Raw genomic sequence first — 21440 nt, 5'->3', positions numbered from 1 at the left:
AAATCTAGAAAAAATCATTAAAAATTTTATAATTTCAACAATATTTTAAAAACATAAGCAATATTACAGTAAAATTTTAGTGAAATTTTGCTTAAATATTAGTACAACATTAATAAAATTTAAGTTTAATCTCGGAATATTTTAAAAAATTGCAGAAAGCTTTTAGTATAATTTTGGTATTAAAAAAATAAAAACAAATTTAGTATAATTTTGCAATAATTTCTATCAAGTTTTAGTGCAGTTTTGTGAAATTTTGGTAAAAATTATGATATTTTATCATAATTTTTACCAAAATTTCAGATTTTAGCAAGATTGTAGAAATTTTTTTTAGTGAAATTTAGTTAAAATCTAGGACGTTTTTGTAATATTTCAGTAAAATTTTAGTATATTAATAATAAAGTAATTGTGATATTTTAATTTAATTTAGTTAACCCTTTAATTTTTTTGAAATTTTTGCAAGGCTGTAGTAGAATTTTAGGAACACTGAGCAATTTTGGAAATACTTTACAATAAATTCAGTAAAATTTCAATGAAATTTTAGTAAAACTAAAGTAAAGTTTTATTAAAATTTTAGATTCTTTTCAAAGAAATTTTACTTTAATGTTAGTAGAATTTTAGTACAATTACAGTACCATAGTAAAATCTTTGCAGAACTGCAATACAGTTATAAAATTAACAAGAAAATGTTCATTTAAATCATTGAAAACTTTCATACAATTTTAGTGAAATATTATCATAATTTCAGTACCATTTTAAAAACAAATTTTGAAATAATTTTCAACAACTTTAGTAGAATTTTAACAAAATTTTAGTAAAACTTATCCTTCCGAAAATCGCGTAAATAATTCACTGAACTAGCAGCCGCTAGTGCTTAACGACCATTTCTCTGATTTTTTAGAGCGACGTGTACTCAGTACAAAAGCGTGAAGAAATTTTTTTATGATATATTAGATAGAGGTTTATAAAATTTTAGTAATATTTTCGAAAAGTCATGGAAAAAATTTACAAAAATTTTGCGATGGTTTCAGAAAATATTTCGTTAAATTTGAGTAAAATCAAACTAAAGATTAAAGTATTCTAACAAGATTTTGCAAAAAACTTCAACAAATTTCAACAAATCTTCGCTGTAGTGCAATTTAAAAAAAAACCTTTAGAAATATTTAACTATAACTTCAGTAATCGTATAGTTAAACTCAAGTTATATTTTAGTAAAATTATAGACTAAATTTTAGTGAAACTTTTCCAAAATGTAAGCAGATATTTAGTATAATTTTAACAAAGTATCAATAAGATTTTAATAAAATTATCGTAAAATTGAATGAATATTTTAAATCCTGTAATTTTAGCTTGATTTTAATGAAATTTTAATATCGTTTGAGTGAAATTTTAGAAAAAAAAATGAAATATTTTAAAACACCTCCAATAATATTTTAGAAAAATTTGAGTAAGATTTTAGAAAAAATTGGCGAGATTTTAGAAAAGTTTCAGTAAAATGTTAGTAAAATCTTCGTAAATTTTTATTGAAATGTTAGAAACTTCTTTCTTCAAAATTTTAAAAAAAATAGCAAACTTTTAGTAAAGTTGCATACATTTTTTACACAATTTTAGTAGTGTAGTAGTTTTTCTTTTCAACAATTTTTTACTCTTTTACTAAGCAAAAGGGGAAATTTTAGAATTCGAGCTTAAAACAGATTTAGTATTGATAGAGGAAGTCCAGTTCAATCTACAAATTGTACAGTAGAAAACATCTCAATTTTGAATAAGATTTTTAAGAAAACAGTTTGTGACCTATGAAGAACAGCTCATGTAGTAAAGAAGGAATAATAAAATTAAATTACTGTCCGTGACGAAATTTAAGGCAGATTGGGTAACATTCGGGGGTAATGGAATTCAGAATAATGAAATTTGTGGCTGTAGAACTCGAAGTAATGGAAATCGGTTATTGACCATAATAGGGGATGATGGAATTCTGGGACCGTGGAGCTCGGTGTGACAAAATTCGGCGGCCAATGCTTACGATGTAATTGGGTAGAACAGCATTATTTACGCACAAAACCTCGATGGAAATCGCACAAGTCGTAATAATGCACATTAATTGGTTTTACAAAAAAATAAGTTGTTAGATTTTTACGTGTGACGGTGAACCAGCCTCCATATTGGACCTGAAGTGCTAAGTCACAAGTGATAAGTTGGTGCCTCATTTGTCCGAAAATTTTCGTGGGTGGTTTCATGGTAGATTCGTTCTCCACGTCTCGAAACGGCTATAATGTTATTGGGCATAATAATATAGTAAAGAGTACTGACGATCTGTCAACTGCCGACGGGTAACCAACACATATTTTAGCAAAACCTATATTTTAATCCGTACGTTGAGCTCTCCCAGAATTTAATTAAATTTTCTTGAAAATATCACAAAGCAGATTCCGTACCTGAAAGTTATTCGCACTTTAGGGGTCACGAGTGTGAACCCGTCGTCTTTCGCTTCCTCGTTGATAGTTCCGGCTGTTGATTTAGAGGTACTGGATGCAGTTTTCGCAGTTGGAATTATAACCGAAACAGCAACCATAAGTATTGCCTAGTGCAGTTCAGGTAATAGTAAGTAGGTTAGTTGTGCGTAGTGGTTTCTGAGGATGGTATTCCCCAATGAGCAGCCTGATCACCGAACTAACACGTATTAATTCAGCTTTTAAATGTGCAAAGAGTACTATGCATATTAGCACCGCATTCCTTTTTCCATTCATGTAGAAAAAAATGAGTCGGCCCAGCAACATTCTCACTACGAAAACACCATTGGCGATAGGTGTGAAGCAGTTTATCCATGTGTCTTTAGTAACGAATTTCACTTCTCCGAATTGCGGGATGAATTTTTCTATGAAAACATTGCTAATAAACGGTCCCAGATCATATAGCCGAACATCAACTTTTTCATCGTCCATATAGACAAAATTTTTAATTCAAAAACGTTTTACTCATATTGTTTACTATATTCGTGGTATTCTTCTTTTTCATTTCCATAATTTTACTCGCCCAAGTCATTTAATTTATCGCATTTAGTTTATTTTTTATTGACTTCACTAAGATCATTCATTTTATTAATTTTACTCATTTATCTATATTTTTCATTGTTCAATGGTTACATGCCAAAACACAGCACAACGAAAATTTAATAAATAAAAATTGTGTGAAATTACTGACTATCATTCATCTAAGAATATTTTAAACAGTTTTCAGTACAAGCTTTTAATAATGCAGGGGCAAAAAGTGCCTCAGCATTGTAGATATTTACAGAGGCATTACAACTAACAAAAAAATAAATATTTGTGTTTGGCAAGCAATTTGCACTTACGACTGGAATAGTTAAACTTTCATAGGTACAATGAATATAGGAAAGTACAATCACAATTCCCCGCCACCTTCTGTTAAGAGCGAGTTTAAATGAAGCCAGCCTACATCCATTAAAATTAAATACTTTTTCGAATTAAAAGGGTATCAAAATATTCCAATTTGGGAAAGACCAGATCACCTTGCGCTTTCATATGACAAACCAAAATGGTAAATTTCTGCTACGATATCTACGAAATTGAGCCTCTTTCGGAAAAGGGAAGAAATTGTGTTTCTCTTATTTGCTACACAATCAATTGTGTTATAGTTCCAGCTGCTTAGATCCAATATGTCCGAACATCCTTCCTAGCAAAAAAAAAACCATTAAAAATCAGATTCTCTCACTTCCCTCAACCGACCCCTTTCCCTCTAACCAATCACACTCAATGCCGATCAATACCAGTTCTCTGTTCGATTGTTCGTTCGGTTCAATCAAATTAAATTCAGCTCCGTCCTTTGCTGTTGTGGATGATGATGATGGTGATGATCTTCCGATCCAAAGAACCGAGCCGGTACAAAGGAATCAGCTCAGCTTTTTGGTCAAAAATTCCGTGAATCGTATTCGAGTCAATATTTGCTCGGTTGCTGCTGCTTCATAGATATTGTTGCTTCTTTGTTTAACTTTTCCAAGCAGCAACAGCAGCAGCGGAATTGGAATTGAGTTTCCTTTTTTGGTGGAGCAGGGAGTTAAAAACAAGAAAAGAAGAAAAAAGCGATATAGCAGAAGCAAAGCAGGGGTGAATTCTATTTAACTTGATTTTTCTTCCATCACGGTGTGGAAATTTAAAATGTGGGAAATGTGGGAGTGTTTGGAACAGCTTTTGCTGTTCGTTTTGGTGTGAGGCGAAATGTAAGCGGAAAGGATTAATTAAATTACATTATCCCTGCGAGATGGTTGCGGTTTCGCTTGGAAGGTAGTAAACTGAAGAGGATCATTTTCATTCCATTTTCCCCCGTTTCCTTCCGAAACTGACTGTGGGGGAGAGCTTTACCTGAAGAGCAATTAATTTCGAACTCTTATAGCATTAATTTCCGGGATAAGCCATTTAAAAGATGTTCGTTGCAGAGAATGTTGAATGAAAATTAATTTCTGGTCGTTTTTTCCACGATTGAGGTTCACTGACTCAGCGAGCTGTACGTTATGATTCAAATCTGTCGTAAGTATTTAAGTATTTTTTTCGTGGGATGAGTTCCAGAAATGTTCCCACAGAAGACATACAATTGATTAAAGTTAGAAGCTTACCTACCGGTAGTTTCTGGGAAGATTCACGCAGTGTCAATATTTCCCCAATTACTCCTCAATCGACAAGTAAATAAATCCAATTTGACTCTTCTGTTATATACCGGTGAGAGCTTATTCAAAATCACAATTAGGTGATAATGTTCTTGCTAATGTCTAATACCCACTCCAGCAAACAGATCATATTTATTATAAGCTCCATTCAATATCCCCATTCACGTATCGCGTTGATCTCCTGGCAGCCGTCTCGACGCCGTTGTAACGTAGCCTGCCAGGACCCATTTCACACTCCCCATATCAGTAACCACGTCAACCCGGTCTCGCTGCCTTCAGCAGCCAATGCGTGCGTATGAGAGCACCCAATCCAATAGATATCGGAATCATCTTTTGCTCCATCGCCAAGTCAGGCTAACCTTTCCAGGACGGATCCGCAGAAAATGAAAATGCTAGGCAGCTACCTGCATAGAATCGAGCAAATTTCGCACATTTTTCGGAGACACCAAAATGAAATAAAAATAAAGACGGATCCATGCAAGATCCTGGCCGCCGTCGACGCCGCCTTCCGAACTCTCCCGTTATAGCACAATGAAGTTCACGTCACAGAAAGAAATATCATTATTATTAATGCTATTATTATTATTATTATTATAGCATGTGAAAAAACATCAGTCTACCCTGGGGGAGCTGGCGGCAGGATCCAACCCCCCACCCTCCCCATCAAGATTGCTCATCTGGTTGTTTTCTATTACTGGCTGCTTGCTCGGTTGCATTTTCTAAAGAGAACGACGATGCTGCTGTGCTTCCAAGCAAGGTGGGGGGCTCCGGATTCCGAGAACGGTAACAAGTATCGCACACTTTGGGAGGAGCAAAAAAAACATAGGCAAAACAGAGAGAGGCAAAGGCGAATCCTCAGAGCTTGGGGAAGACATTTCAATTCAACAGTTGCCTGAGATTTTTCTTGGAATCGGTTTTTGGTTGAGTTCTCCCTCCTCCACACAAGGAATCTCACAACTTCTGGTCTGTGTTGGAGGCGTGTTTTTTTCTCGCTGCACGTGGAGGAGTTCGATGTGAAAGTTCCGGTTAGCAGGTATTCCCCGGGTTTCGAGAATTTTTGATGTTGGGCGTGTCCGTTTCTGGGAGTATTTGAATAGAAGTTAAATTTAAAGATAGTTTTGAAAAACTGTTTTAAGGTATGTTGTACTATATACATGAAGCTTGGACATCGAGCACAGTTGAAGCTTTAAAACCCGAATATTAGTGCTAGGAGACATAGGTTTCTATATTTCTTCCTAAGGATAAAAACTGAGCGAACACTAATATTTGTAATTTTTGAATGTTTAACTAGTCGTTCACTTCGGAACACAAATTATATTTCCGTCTTGAATCTAGTGTCAATCCAGCACTATTTCTTTTATTTACAATCTTAGGTTCATTAGCCCCTTTTTCGGGTTAGAAAAATATCTTTTTGAAAAATTTCCAACTCAATGCGGGGATGGGAATCTAACCCAGATGAGCAGCGTACAAGACAACGGATTTACCAACTGCGCTATGCCCGCCCCTCGGCGCTAAATTAATCCGGTTTTTCTGTTAGTGTCAGATTCTAAGCATGAGTATGATGACCGGACAATTTGTAGTTGCTACTCGGTGTTTGACCACAACTAGAGAAATTGCACAGAAAACCAACGAATGGAACCTGAGAGTAGTTGTATCCACCATTACTGTACACTAGAGTGACAAGAAAAAAATGACCCCTATCGGCCCGCCCCTGAGTCGATTCCTAGTCCTACCAGGAGTAATTTGAAGCAAATCGGACAAGTCTAGCTACCGGATCAATGTGCCTAAAATTTTAATGGGATTTTTCGATAATTTACACTCTAGCTCACATTTTCGCCGCTAGGTGGCACTGCATGCATCATATTATCGCTTTTTCTTGTCACTCTACTGTACACGTTTCGAGCGTTCGATACTTTGAAATTTGCATATCGGTGACGGCCATATGCTTACAGTAATCGGTGAAGGAAATGAGTGTTGGTGTAATGAACGTCGCTATAAAGAACGTGTATACTTATCTCAGCATCTCCATGGGAAGTTACACAAATCACGATTCACCTTAATAAGTGACGCGAGTTGCCTAGAACACTCAGTAGTGTAATCATGTGTTTATTTCTCTGGGCAGCCGGATGCCGAGAATTTATGATATATTTATCGTCTGATGAATTAATTCCGAAATTCTCAATTCGCAAAAATGGCAACTTCAACTCCGGGCAGCCGGCTGTCGTAATTTTGGTACTCTGAATTTGTTTCTGATATGAAATCATATTAAAAATACAGATTAAATATTCATTAGGGTGGCTCAAAAATATTTTTTTGTCGAAAATTTTCATTGAATTTTTGAATGATTATTTCCGTGCACTGAAACGTTTTTGATATTATCGTTTGTTAGAAAAAACCTTTAAAACATAATAATTCTAACGCGAAAATTTATAATTCTTACAAAGAAATCTGTGTACGCCGAATTCCTATTTTATTTACAAAATATATTTGAAATTACTTTACCACTGATTAGGGTGGCTCAGAAAAAAGTATTTCATCATTACGCGGTACGCTTTTTTCATTAGTAATTATAGTGTACTTAATTTATTATTTTTAATGTTGAAACGAATTGATTTACATCTCATTATGATACTGCAAAAATTGTTATTTTGTTTTAACGGGTTAAATAACATATGTTCGCATAAGTTTGACCACTTTTTATGAAAAAATAAAAAAAAATTAGCTGACTTGCTGTAATTTAAAATTTTTTAGTTGACTTGCTGTAATGTTTAATTGTATTCACTAATCAACAGGGTTATTATCGATTTTTTTTCGCAAAGTTTTGAATAATGTGTTTTAAGTAACTTAGGGTGTCTATTTCATATCTTACGTGAAATATAATTTAATATTCATTTTTTGCCCACACGGTTAATTAAAAAAATATCTTATTTTAGTTGGGTAAATTCTGATGACTAGAACTCAATTGTGTTCTTTCAATTTGACAGTTGCTGCGTAAGTTAACAAGAAAAAGTGCCACGAAAATTTTATGACATGTTTCAATAGGTTAAAAATATGTGAATTTCAAACAGTCTTAATACTGTCACAGTCTAAAAACCACTCTGTTCGCTCGAATTCGTTCTCTTGTTCACTAGTTTAACCGTCATGGATTACGCTCTCGATTTCCTTGAAAGTTATGTATATATTCGCGCCATTATTTTTACTACAAAGCTATTATTCAGCTTGATTATCAGTAATAACCATCCGTCTCCACTGATTTTTTTTTTTAATTTTGACTGCTTATCACAAGTTTCCGTAAAAGCACTACAGACTCATTTTCAAGAGAAAATAAAAAAAAAAAGTTTCGAATGAGTGTAGTGTGATTGCGGGTAATCGCGGGTGCCGCATTAGAAGTTCGACTTCAATAAAAGTTCGTGACAGTTATCTAAATAATTACACCAACTAGTTACTTACTTTTACGATGTAATTTAATCAAATGGATAATTTTGCTGAAATAATGTATTAATTAATCTTTTTTCAAAAACCAAAAATCATCGGTTGTAGTTTCTATGATCGAATTATGCAAAAAGCATTTGAGTTTAATAAGCTGTCAGAAATTCGCAGTCAGTCCAACTAGAACAAACCGAAAAGCCGAAAATCCAGTAAACAAAGCTATAATGTTATAGCTCAAATGATGAAATAAAGTGAACATGGAAATTGATAATAGATATCGCAGGTACTAAGTGATTCAAAAGCTACCATTCCACTCAATCAGTACCATGCGTATTTCCCGCACACAAGAAATACTCCATGGAATAATTCCTTAGTTGGTCCAATAAAACACGCAATAAGCAAATAAATCAGTTTGCTCGATACAAAGATGCGTCAGCTCGATTCTACCGATGGAGACGTTCCCGTTCACAATATCATCTTTTCAACGAACAATTAAAACCAAATAAAATGGCTTACTTAAATCAAAATAGTAACGGAAAAAGTTATTCACATAACCAAATACCTGTTTCTCCTTAACCCATTCATGCCCATGCGTTTGTGGACAACAGCGTTTTTAAATAGCTATAACTTTTGATTGAGGCAAGATTTGATCTATTGGCAAATGACCCATTCGGCCAATGACCCATTCGGCCAAATGACCCATTCGGCCAAATGACCCATTCGGCCAAATGACCCATTCGGCCAAATGACCCATTCGGCCAAATGACCCATTCGGCCAAATGACCCATTCGGCCAAATGACCCATTCGGCCAAATGACCCATTCGGCCAAATGACCCATTCGGCCAAATGACCCATTCGGCCAAATGACCCATTCGGCCAAATGACCCATTCGGCCAAATGACCCATTCGGCCAAATGACCCATTCGGCCAAATGACCCATTCGGCCAAATGACTCATTCGGCCAAATGACCCATTCGGCCAAATGACCCATTCGGCCAAATGACCCATTCGGCCAAATGACCCATTCGGCCAAATGACCCATTCGACCAAATGACCCATTCGGCCAAATGACCCATTCAGCCAAATGACCCATTCGGCCAAATGACCCATTCGGCCAAAAGACCCATTCGGCCAAAAGACCCATTCGGCCAAATGACCCATTCGGCCAAATGACCCATTCGGCCAAATGACCCATTCGGCCAAATGACCCATTCGGCCAAATGACCCATTCGGCCAAATGACCCATTCGGCCAAATGACCCATTCGGCCAAATGACCCATTCGGCCAAATGACCCATTCGGCCAAATGACCCATTCGGCCAAATGACCCATTCGGCCAAATGACCCATTCGGCCAAATGACCCATTCGGCCAAATGACCCATTCGGTCAAATGACCCATTCGGCCAAATGACCCATTCGGTCAAATGACCCATTCGGCCAAATGACCCATTCGGCCAAATGACCCATTCGGCCAAATGACCCATTCGGCCAAATGACCCATTCGGCCAAATGACCCATTCGGCCAAATGACCCATTCGGCCAAATGACCCATTCGGCCAAATGACCCATTCGGCCAAATGACCCATTCGGCCAAATGACCCATTCGGCCAAATGACCCATTCGGCCAAATGACCCATTCGGCCAAATGACCCATTCGGCCAAATGACCCATTCGGCCAAATGACCCATTCGGCCAAATGACCCATTCGGCCAAATGACCCATTCGGCCAAATGACCCATTCGGCCAAATGACCCATTCGGCCAAATGACCCATTCGGCCAAATGACCCATTCGGCCAAATGACCCATTCGGCCAAAAGACCCATTCGGCCAAAAGACCCATTCGGCCAAATGACCCATTCGGCCAAATGACCCATTCGGCCAAATGACCCATTCGGCCAAATGACCCATTCGGCCAAATGACCCATTCGGCCAAATGACCCATTCGGCCAAATGACCCATTCGGCCAAATGACCCATTCGGCCAAATGACCCATTCGGCCAAATGACCCATTCGGCCAAATGACCCATTCGGCCAAATGACCCATTCGGCCAAATGACCCATTCGGCCAAATGACCCATTCGGCCAAATGACCCATTCGGCCAAATGACCCATTCGGCCAAATGACCCATTCGGCCAAATGACCCATTCGGCCAAATGACCCATTCGGCCAAATGACCCATTCGGCCAAATGACCCATTCGGCCAAATGACCCATTCGGCCAAATGACCCATTCGGCCAAATGACCCATTCGGCCAAATGACCCATTCGGCCAAATGACCCATTCGGCCAAAAGACCCATTCGGCCAAATGACCCATTCGGCCGAATGACCCATTCGGCCAAATGACCCATTCGGTCAAATTATCCATTCGGCCAAATGACCCATTCGGTCAAATGATCCATTCGTCCAAATGACCCATTCAGCCTAATGACCCATTCGGCCAAATGACCCATTCGACCAAATGACCCATTCGACCAAATGACCCATTCAACCAAATGACCCATTCGACCAAATGACCCATTCGGTCAAATGATCCATTCGGCCAAATGACCCATTCGGTCAAATGAATCATTCGGCCAAATGACCCATTCAGCCTAATGACCCATTCGGACAAATGACCCATTCGGCCAAATAACTTATTCGGTCAAATGACTCATTCGGCCAAATGACCCATTCGGGCAAATGACCCCTTTGGGCAAATGACCCATTCAGGTAAATGACCCATTCGGGTAAAAGACTCATTCGGCCAAGTAGCAGTCGACCAAATAGCGTTCGGCCAAATAGTATTTTGCCAAGTGATCGGACATTATTTATTTTATTAGTTTTATTAATTGTTCTTATATTTATTTGTTTATTGGTTTGATTTATTTAGCTCAATTTAATTTCTCATATAATTAATTTGAGTCACTGGATCCATGCGGTTCATTTTATTAAATTTAATCAGTTCATTAGGATTAGTTGTGTTTGAGTATTTTCATTTTATAAATACTATTTAGTAATTTATTACAACTTTCATTGGTTTTTATTAATTTTTTCATCAGATTCATATTATTTACTTTATTGGTTGTGTTTTATTAATCGCTTTATTTATTTTATTATTTATTTTTATTTAAAAATTCTACTAATGTTATTAATTTTATTTTTTTTAATTTTTTTCTTAAGTTTGTTAATTTTATTTATTTTAGTCGAGGTTTTATTCGTGCAGGAATCGACACTGTACCTGTGTTACAGAAGGTAAATATAGTATTATTTTTTGCTAAAGCTAAATAACTTAGCCTGATAATATGCTAAAGAAATCTGTTGTATTTTGCAAGGCCAAACTTTTCGTTTAAACATAAGCTAGGGTGGTTCTAATTTTAGCACGCTTTAAAATTAAACATTTTTACGTTGCGAGGAAGAGCACAGCTGACTTCAATGAAGTTGTAGAACAACACATTTTAGACAAATTTGCTGAAGAGACGTATGCTCTATCTTTAATACCTTCCATTGCAGGAGAAATCCAAGTGTAAACTTTAGCGTGTTCCTTCAAAAACGGATTTATTTAAATAACTTTTGTAGTTTTAATTTACACTAAAGTAACCTTTGGGCAATTTGAGAATTCTTTTAGTGCGAATAATATACACCAATTACTCAGCTATTTCCGTTTCTGCCATATGAAATATATTTTGTGGTATACATCATCAAAACATGGCAAGTCGACATTTTTTATATCTTGCAATATTCAATAGTTTATTTTTACCATGCTGAATTTTCCTTAGTGGAGAAAATTTAGGTAAAAACTTTCAGTTAGGTAGGTATTAACCGAATATTGGAAACGCAAATTCCAAAGCGTCAATCTGGTACTAGCTTAGTCCTATCCCTAAGTTACTGTCGGATTCTGTTGAGAGGAACTCGAAACGTCTCTCCAATAACTAATTTAGTGTATTTTTAGTAAAAAGTTTAAATAACTTTCTACCGAAAAAAGCTAGACGTTCAGTCTATGGAGACAACCTATTCTCTTTCAAAATATCTGAAAGTATTTCTAAAGTTATGTTTACAAAGATTAAAACTGGAAAAATTATATAAACAAAACCATTTGTTTTCAGAAACACTATTTTTTGTTTACTTTACTGTGAAATGAAAGGCACAAGACATAGAGATCCAGTGTCTTAGACAACAAAATTATTCTAAATTTAAATTTTTTTTTCAATTTTTGGCAAGACGGCGAAACTCTACCCCGAACCATTAAACAGTTAATTTTTAGATTTTAATAGAATCAGAACCCTACCCACTATTTAAATAATAGATCAGTTTCGCAAAGTGTGAAATTTTACTGTGAGAACCAAACTATATTTTTTATTTTGACCGCCGTGAAAATAATTTAAACATATTACCAAGGGTCAATTTTTTTCAGTCATGTAGTTAAAAAACAAACAAAAAATCCGGATCCTGGTGGCCAACTGCTTCGTATCCTTGCCCCGTCGATTATTTTTGTACACTAGGGCACTGAGGGAGCCGAAAAAAAAATCCTCAATGGGACGGCACTGGGGCAAGTTGGTCGGGTTTCTTACTTTCGGCACGTACGGTATTTTTTTTCTGATCGATACTCTAGCGCCTTCTTGGCGTAATGGGAAGACGCCTTGTCCAGCCAGAAGACGTACTTTCCATCCGCATCATACTTCTTTAAGAACGGCTGAAGAATTTTCTCATGACACTCCTTCTGGTACACTTATTTATTGATGGCCAGACCGCTCGACTTGAACCACGGCTTTGAAATCCCTCTGTCCGATATGGCGATGTACAGCATAACTTTTTTTTCAAATTTATGCTTAAACTTATATTTTACTTCGAAGGGGGGGGGGGAGGGGGTTGTGGCCGATTTTGTCGCTGGAATAGTAGCTGTCATTTCCTGGAAGGTCTTTGAGAGCGGAAAGTAACTTTCGTCGTCCAGCACGAACGACGTCCCGCGGTAGTTCTTCGTCATCCACCGACAATGCGATTTCACGATCACTATCTGCTCTTCCTTGTACTCGGGGAACCGAGTCTTCTTCCGACAGATTATGTCCTCCATCTTGAGGGTTCGGTGAATCAAGGTATGGGAGCAGTCATATTTTCGGCCGGCGTCACGCAAACTCGTTCCGTCCTTGTTGTCGAACATATTTTCCAACGCTTACTTCTTCTTCGTCATTATCTTCGCTGGACGGCCGCTGACGGCCTTCCTCTACACGCTCAGGAATGCCAGGATCCGGTAAACTGTACTCACGGGCACGTTTTCGTCACGAAAGTGGTCTACCGTAAATTTTTTTCCAAGATGACCATGTGTTCCGTAAAACCGTACAACACGCTCACGTGTTTCGAGGCCATCTTCGATTGAACTGACAGCACCCGAGCGAAAAGAAACATGCCACCCATTTCTAGGAAGTCCAGAGAGCAATTATCTTTGAGAGTAAAAAAATACGCTCTTTACTTTTATTGCAGAAAGGTATTGAAATCGCGCTCATTTTTATTGAACACCCGTTAAGAAACACCAAGAAACCTCTTAACCCTTTTTAAGTTTTTGTAAAATGAAAATTATGCCGTATAATGCCTACAAGTCATAAGCAGACTTCTAAAATTAGTCTTTCTATAACTTCAGATGGTATGGCTTCGAGATGGTCGGGTTCGGGTTTCGGGTTCTATAAATTTAAACTTATCGGGCTCGGGTCGGGTTCCACTATGGAGTATGAATTTCGACATACTTTGAAGCCGATACTTAGGCCGCGATCGAAGTAAACACCTGAAATTCGGCTATTGCGTACAGAAAATCAAAGCGAGTAGAAATTTAGAATGTCATGAACAATGATAGCACTCATATGGTGATGGTATACTGGCGCCACTATCAAGTCAGTGGTACACATATGAAACAAACACTTTCTGTCAGGTTGTCCTGGGCTGGGCCGTTGCATGATCCGGATTTCTGAATGAAAATATATGAATTTCTACGATCTTACCCCTCTGGAAGTCGCGCATATGGCCCAATGATCGAGCAGCCGCTGATGTTCTAAGGCGAAGATATCGACGATTTATAAGTTTATCAGAATATTACAAACTCGGCGTTCAATAATAGTAAATATAAATGCGAATTCCACCCGCCAGTAATTTTGTTTTGTCATAGGCTATAACTAGACGCGTATGATGCTTTTTCTGTTTCGAGTGATTCTATCATTCTTGGATGAGCCTAGGATCTAGCTCGGGTGCCTAAAATTAAAAAAAACTTCGAGATCTTTGAATGATTCTTCATATTAATAAGTCGGGTTCGGATCGGGATGGTCAAATCATAAGTTTTCTGGTTTGTGTCGGGTTCGGGTTTTCTAATTTTGAAATTCTCGGGTTAGGGCCGGGTTTGGGTTCTTCAATTTTAATATGTTCGGGCTCGGGTCGGGGTCTGGTTTTTCAAACTTTATAATTTCGGGCTCGGGTTTTTCAAACTCTCGGGTTTTGGTCGCGTTCGGGTTCGAAAAAATTTAAACCATGCCATCTCTAGTGTGGCTCTAGTAGAATGATTTAAAAGTTAATCTTTTAATCTGGTAAAATTTGAACCACCCTAATATTTGCATCTACAAAAAGAAGAGGTTGATAAACTGCGAAAACTTTCACAAAGCCATATTAAGGCGAATTTATTTACTTATAGTAAAAGCTTAAAATTCTTGTTAAATTGGCATTCTTTACCACCGCGCAGCAAACCATGCGCAGAGGCAGCTAAGGAAAGTCCATCTGTTACTACTAAAACCGTATGCTAAATCACAACTGGTTGCTAAAACAACGACTGTGAATCGAACAGTTACAAACACTAATTCAACAACCATTGCAGCCTGCACCACTAAACCAACAGCCATTACCAACACCGAAGTAACATCAATTACGTCAAATGCCTCCAAACCAACAACCAACACCACTACTAAAGAAACAAATACCGATCAAGGAGGATTTACAACAGCGACATTTAGCACAAGAAACAACATCCGACAGTGAGTAACATGAATGCAGACTCGATGACGATATGAACGTGAACGAAAACACAAGAGAAAGCAGACTAGATGACACCAAACCTACTGCGGTCCACGCAGCTAATGTTTCACCGCCAAGGAAAGGGATCTCAACACGCAGTAGCAGACTGCGACAACAAAACTCGATTGACAGGTATTTTGAAAGTTGTTTTTTATTTTTACATATTGCTAAAATTATAAAAGACCCACGGCTCAGTTATGTCAAAGTACTAGGCCGTGTCGAGTCAACAAGTGACAAAAAACAAAAGGCAAAAATAGACCAATTTATCTATCCTATTAGTCTTGCCCATAAGAGTGAGTTTTCGTAAATAATGAGTTATATTATGGATTTTTTTGAGAGCCACAATCAATTCACAATACACAATTGTTGTATTGTTTATTATTTATTGGGACGTTAACCTCGATGGGTCATTCGCCCTAACACACAATTAAAATTTGACCCACTTTAAAGGATATATCTCGAAAATTATCGAAACAAGGTTCAGCGGAAATAATATATTTTGAATAGCGTTTTTTCTCGGATTGCTGTTTTTCATTATGAAACTTATATGAGTTATAGGCAGTACCGCAAGGATCTTAATGTTTGCAGTTAAAAATTAACCTTCATCAGTAACTGTAATCGGTCGTCGACCTACTCCTAATCGCAAGCTTTCTCGGATACGTTCCGCTTCGGTGGAACGGAAAAAAAACTAAAATTGCATTAAAAATGACACCATATTTTCCCGTCCAGCCTTTGGGAGAGACGCTCGACCGCACCAAGTGAGGGGAGCTAGCATTAAAAATGCAGACGCTGTAAAATGGCTTGTAATAGCGTTTGCTAAATTTATTGTTCAAACATGCCGTCGTCCGACGATGTTCATTCTCCGCACCATCCGTTCGGGACTTCTGATATGCTTTCGGGAATGTGCACGCTTTCCCCTAGTTTTGGGTATTCAAAGCAGCATCTCTACTCCGCATCGCTACATCTTCGATTCGGCTCTCCGGCCCCATGCAGGGCTGCATGATCCTACAATTTGTGTTTATTTGTTTTATTTAAGCCCTTTTACGTCGTCCCTCCCTAGGCTAAAGTATTCCTGTCTGTTCCTTTCGGTTTCGTTTCGGTTGAGAGTGAAAATCCGTGGCAACAGAGACTCTCCCCACACTACCACCATCATCCCCCACCCACACCGACGACCAAAACTTATTCGTCCGTGTTTTGCAAAACTTCCCAATCCTGCTGGATGCCAAGTTGCTACTGAAGCGCAAAACACGACTAGAGTACAAGTAAAGATGTTAGTTCGCAAGGAAAGCTAAGAAAGCTTTACGCCTCCTGCTTCCACCAGTACCACCACCATCCTTTCGTTAACTGTCAGGCTGCTGGGGGAAAGGGGGAGCGGGCGGACTTTTATTATTACACGAAAATTTCTAGAAACCTTCGTCGTCGTCGTCGTCTGTTGTGACGCCGCCGCCCGTGTTCGCTCGAATGCTTTCCCAACCACCAGAGCCCAGAGCCTGCACCGAAGCGTGGCTGTGCATTTTCGGGGAACATTTCAATTTTTTAGGGGTGCATTAACCTTTTGCGTCCCCGGGATCGCTCCGTTTCCGACCCAACCATTCGTCGCAGCTCAATCGTCGGTGGCGTTGTGGCGGCTGCATCTTACTATTCTGGGCAGATGTGTATGTATATACATATAACAAATATAGAAGCCCAATTCGGTGTAAGGGGTCCGACGATGTTCGAATACAGGGAGCACCGGCGCTGCCATTTCAAACAATTGTAGGACCCTTGAATTTCGTGTTTTAGCAGAAGATAGCTTCTCCCCATGCTCCAGTCAGGATTTGATGATTCGTTTCGATGTGCAAATAGATTCCCGGACGAAATCCGATGAAGGAAACAAGATCTCCCCGTCAAGTAGAAGACGAAGCAGATCCTTTGAAGCGACGGAACGGAAAGCCGCCACCGCCGTCGTCGTTGCTTATCTGTGTGCAGTGGCTGGAGGGTGGCCGCGATGGCGGGAGTCTTTGATGATGGCAGAGAACGAAAGGGATCTCCGAATTTTCGTTACAATGTTCCCCGGATTTCGGCAGCGGAAAATTCATCCTTTATGTAAACGTGAGGCGGGTCAAGAAGAGGAAAAAGCCAAAGGATTTGCTATTTTCCCTGATGGTAATTTCGTTGCTTCGTTCGGTTGCATCCTTTATTTTTTGTGCAAGACTTGGATGGCATGCGTCGCCGTCCTCCTTCCAATATGGTTTTCCCCTGGTCTTGTTAGTAGAGGATGTAACTCCAAAAGTTGGATCTAGGTTGGTAGAATTGCTTGGACGAGTCTCGGCTCTTCCTCTGTTTGCCCAGGACTCCACATCCGCCGAGCTCCAACCGGATTGGTCTCTTTTCATTGCAGTCTTTGGCACTATGAAGAAGGAGAAGAGAAGAAGATAACAAACAAACGACCCATGATAGTACGGTTAGGAGTTTTCCCAAACGATACAGAATGCGGGGAAAATGTATAGTTTTCTACGCTTGCTCGTGACAGGATTTGTCTGTTCGCCCACTGGCAAAGTTACTGCTGAGCTGGGCTTCTGGACGGTGTTGTTAGTTGGTTTGTTCATTTTTTTGTGTAGCCGAAGGACGGTGCCGTAGAAACCTGTCGTTGGCATTTTTCGAAATAGTATTTGACTTTTATCGGGTAGAATAAATTTGTTTACTTGTTCTCGCCTGTTTTGTGTAAGATTTTTCCCGTTTTTTTCTTTCGTTTAAGGGGGCATTCGCTACTTGTTGAGGGTAGATTTTTACGTCAAATAAATAAATAAACAGGAAACTGATTTCAAGTTGGGTCACTTGATTCAGAAGCTCTGCACGTAACATGGGCGGATCCATAAGGATTGCTGTTTATTCTACTAAGCATTTTCAACTTCACACCTTGTTTACATCACACGGTCATGGTTTTCTGTTGGGTTCCTTTACGTTGAAAATGGTTACAATATCGATAGGATCAATGAAGTTTTTATTTACCTTTGGCACATACATACTAAGGCAAAGCCATATGAAAGACTTGTTTGTATTAAACATTTTTGTACTACACGTACTAACCAATGCGATTGGTTGTCCTCGTTTCTTTATCATTCAAGACTCAAATTCACTCGTTGGTTAAATGATTCATTAAATGAATCATTTAATTATCGTTTAATTATATGTCATCGTAAAATCCAACTCTGTGCAGTAGGCTTGGCTATTTTAATATTTGTAATATATTTTTATATACTGCAAATATTAACCTTGACATAGAAACACTAAAGAATAATTGCAGTGTTTTCCAGGATGCTTTTTAAGCGAGTAAAGGCGCTATATCCTAAGCTCATTAGCCAAACAGGACTAAATACCTCTATCCCATCTCAGGACCAAAGTAGTGACATTATCCCTCTTAGCTCAGTCACTCCCAACGATTTTTCAAACCCCCACCAAATTGAAACGGTCTGTACGGTTGTCCACGTTTCTACCTTATTCAAGGTTCAAAATGATTCGTCGATTAAATTCTTCATTAAATGAATAATTTAGTTACCGTATAATTTTGAATCATCTTCATTGACACCCCCTCCCCCCATGTAACAAATTGTCACAAATTTCTCCATCCTCGCCTCCCATATTACGTAACAAATTCCTTGAATTTTTTTTTCTTCGGTGAAAACATGTTATGTAACGATCTAGCTTACTCCCCCTCCCCCCTACGTGACAACATGTCACACCTTGTCGTACCCCTCCCCCCGTAATATTGACAAGAAAAATTGTAGGCGAGCGTCTCAAATTTTTCAGGATCCCTACATGTATTGGCTGTGTATGTGTAGACTAGACTACACTAGACTAGACACGTACCAATAAATGCGATTGGTTGAACTACGGAATCAATTACGCTCTTTAGTGAGGAAGCATTGACTTCGATAATATATCTAACAGAATGAGGGACTGTTCCGCCCTCAGGTCACTTTATATTTTATGCAAGTTGAATTAAGGAGGTGAAAAAAAATAATCAGAGCTGCATCGTTTACTCAAATGTCAAATATCATTGAATAATCGATATACGAATAGTTTTATACTACAATTCCTCAAAATATTTGTTTATTTCTATTCTATTTCTGTAATATTTCTCTACAAAAAGGGTCACAAACTCGAGTGTATTACCTATCAAACCATTACCATCCTCAATACCGCTTGTGAAATACTCTCCCGTATGCTGTTTAGCAGACTACGTCCATTGGCTGAATCCTTTGTCGGCGAATACCAAAGTGGATTTTAAAGTGGCGTACGATTAAATAAAACGAAACGAACTGTTGCAGATTATGCAAGAGCATGGCTTAGCGATAAAACTGATTAAGATGATTATTCGTATGGGTAAAAATCAATCACCAAAATAACCGGAGATACATTCCACTATTGTGTGACGTTAGATGGATTGTAACAGGGTACTACACTCCATAATGTACTGTTTAATAAAACGCTTGAAGGTGCGATGCGAAGATCTAATGTTCAAAGGAACGGAACCATCTTCATGGGATCTCACAAAATGCTTTCCTTCGCGGATGATATACACATTATTTCAATACAAAGATTTCATCGCTCATCGAATCAGTTGTAAAATTTAGCAACAGCTACAAGTTGCTTTCCAGATCATAGCATTTTATATCAAACCTTTTAACTCGGACGAAGGTTTCAGATTGTACACAGATAACACTGTGACTTCGGCAACAGTTTCGCGTCCTGTTCGTGATCCACAATAATATACTTTGTATTTCTTGCGAACTTTGTATCCTCAATTGCAGCCAATTTAAAATAATAGGTTATTCGAAGAACATGTTGTGTTTTTTCGTAGTTTAAAGATGCAATGTTGTATTTGAACATTTATTTAACTAGTGATCGTAGTAGAAGTAGTTCCTACTTCTTTCCTTCGACAATTAATTTGTAATGCACCTAGGTCGCTTTTAATCCACCATTAACAAATTTTTTAAAATTTTGAACGATATAAATGTTTTAACTTTCCGCAGTCAGTCGCTAAAGGATTGAATTGGCGTTTGATTGAATTTTCGGTTTCGGAGATTTCTCTATATAAACCGGTACAACCATGTTTTCTCGCGACACAGAGCAATATCTAAAAATCACTCCACTACAGCTAAAAGTAAAGCTAGCAGACATTTCGATCTACCGCTTTGTTGCTTATCCACTGCACAAACAGTCTAGTATTGTTTCACTCGGTTGGGTGGTGAAATGTACGAGCCACAGATGATAAACATTTCGGTAGTACGGGAAAATATGAATTCGATTGACTTTAAGAGCCAGCGTTCGCTTAGGCATATGCGAGATAGACTTTGGCTAAATATCAGCTTCCTGCTTCAGAGGGAAATGGGAGAAAACGGGTCTGGAGGAACAGATCGAAATTTTAAAATCTGTCTAACTCTGGTCTCTTGAATTTCATTGAAAGGGCTCTGAGACAAGGCGAAAATATAATACACCCAGGTTTTTACACGGTTTTTTGCGCGTTTTAGGAGGTTTTTTTACGCGGATTTTTCAATAAACGCGGTTTTTTAAAGCGGATTTTCCAATTAACGCGGGTTATGCAAAATAGTACTTTTGAATGCAAAAGACTTAGACTTTTTTTTTCTGAAAAAAAAATCGAAGTCCTTTTAAATGCAACAAAGAATTTTGGCAGTTTTTATTTTGCGCGGATTTCGCAATTAAGGCGGTTTCTGCAAAAAATATTCTAAGTCCTTTTGAATGCAAAAGACTTAGAAGATTTTCGAAAAGATGGAAGAGACGGATCTAGAAGACTCATTATCGCCCGCACCCCAACAATATGCGTATTTTCGGAATGGTCTTGAAGAGTAGGTACCAGAAATTGATTTTTGACGCCATTTTGAAATCCGAGGTGGCGACTTCTGGTTTAGCGAAATTCGCTATAAACCACTTAATATGGGTATTTTCGGAATGGTCTTGAGGAATAGGAGACAAAGATCGATGTTTGACGCCATTTTGAATTCCAAGATGGTGACATTCGAGTTAGCCACATTCACTATAACTCAGTCAATATGAGTATTTTTGGAATGATCTTAACGAGTAAGTTCCAAAAATTGATATTTGACGCCATTTTTAAATCAAAGATGGCGATTTCCGATTTAAAATCAATATGGGTATTTTTGGACGTTGAAGTTGTAGTACAAATAGTTTTAATTAAACAGTTTAATTTACTTAAATTTAAGCAATATGTTTAATATGAATAAATTGAAACCCCCAACTCACACTACATACGTCTTATTCTTCTCTCTCTTCCATTCTCACCGCACA

The sequence above is a fragment of the Topomyia yanbarensis genome, chromosome 3, assembly GCF_030247195.1.
Source record: "Topomyia yanbarensis strain Yona2022 chromosome 3, ASM3024719v1, whole genome shotgun sequence".
Lineage (NCBI taxonomy): Eukaryota > Metazoa > Arthropoda > Insecta > Diptera > Culicidae > Topomyia > Topomyia yanbarensis.
This window is presented reverse-complemented; position numbering follows the sequence as displayed.